A 1259-nucleotide genomic window follows, 5' to 3' on the forward strand; every position below is an offset into this window, starting at 1 on the left:
AGAGAAAGTTGGTAAAGGTAGAGGAACTCTATCTTTTAAGAGTTACAACTGAGGAGAGCACCTGGGTGGCTCAGCCGGTTAAGAGTCTGACTCTTGATTTTGGCTCAGGTCATGATCTTATGGTTGTGAGATGGAGCCTCGTGGTGGGTTCTGTACTCAGAGCACAGAGCCTGCTTGGGATTCTCTCTCTTCTCTCTCTGCCCCTCCCCTGCTTTTGCTTTCTCTTTCTCTCTCTCTCTTTCTCTCTCTCTCTCTCTCTCTCTCTCTCAAAAATAAATAAATAAATTTAAAAAAGAGGGGCTCCATAATCACCTAGCATCCTCTCAATATTGTACCTACAGTTAGAAATATACATGATGGGAACCCAGGAATATTCCAGACCCTTCAAGGTCCTGGGCCTGTATGTATGTATGTGTATGTGTATGTGTATATATATGTATGTATGTGTATGTGTATATATACACATACACATACATTTTGGCACAATATAACACTTGAGCTGAGTTACTCTGTACTAAGCAGTCATCTGCCTAGGTTCCCTTGAGTGTGCATGGTAATTGTTCAAATTGGATCCTAGGCCATCCTTATAGCCACTTGATATTTCTGCCCCAATTTCTCAATTTTGGCCATTACACAGTCAGTTATACAAGGGATACAGACGGTCTGATCAGTGACTGTACTAAGTCAAGTTTGGCTTTAATGGAAAGGTTGATAAAGTTGGTGTCAACCAGGATGAGGTAAGGTGGGCCTAGCTGTGTGCTATATGGGAAAAATTAACAGGAAGGATGTTAGGGGACTTCTCTTTCCTTGAGTGTACTAGGATCTTTCTTTTCTTTCTTTGTAGGTTTTAATCTATCCTTCTCTTTAAGCATCTGATCTCAGAGACTAAGCATATGCTTCATTGTCACATACTTTCCTGGTTTCTTTTGCTTCCCCATGTTCATTCTGCACACTTGTCTCTTAGTCCTTACTCTTTAAACAACTTTTTCATTTGGCTTCCAGGACTTGACTTCCTTTCCATTCATTTTAACCATGTCTCTGGCTAATCTTCAGACTCCTTTTATTCATCTTCTTCAGTCTACCTCTCAACATTCCTCACAGCTCCATTTGCTATCTCTACTCATTGCACAGGAATTGCATCCAGTTTCAGCTAGGATTAATATCTACATGCAATATGTAAGTTTTGTGTTTGATTGACTAACTGGTGACTCTAGCCTAGTCACATGGATACATAAAACCACCAGATGCACAGAGTATAT

At 40.4% G+C, this 1259-nt stretch overlaps 1 pseudogene; it reads right to left on the minus strand.

Annotated features, from left to right (window-relative positions):
- Positions 1 to 286: 286 nt before the first annotated feature.
- Positions 287 to 1055, minus strand: LOC106969547 (rRNA-processing protein FCF1 homolog; annotated as a pseudogene).
- Positions 1056 to 1259: the final 204 nt, after the last annotated feature.

This window comes from Acinonyx jubatus, chromosome A2 (genome assembly GCF_027475565.1).
Source record: "Acinonyx jubatus isolate Ajub_Pintada_27869175 chromosome A2, VMU_Ajub_asm_v1.0, whole genome shotgun sequence".
In the NCBI taxonomy this organism is placed as follows: domain Eukaryota; kingdom Metazoa; phylum Chordata; class Mammalia; order Carnivora; family Felidae; genus Acinonyx; species Acinonyx jubatus.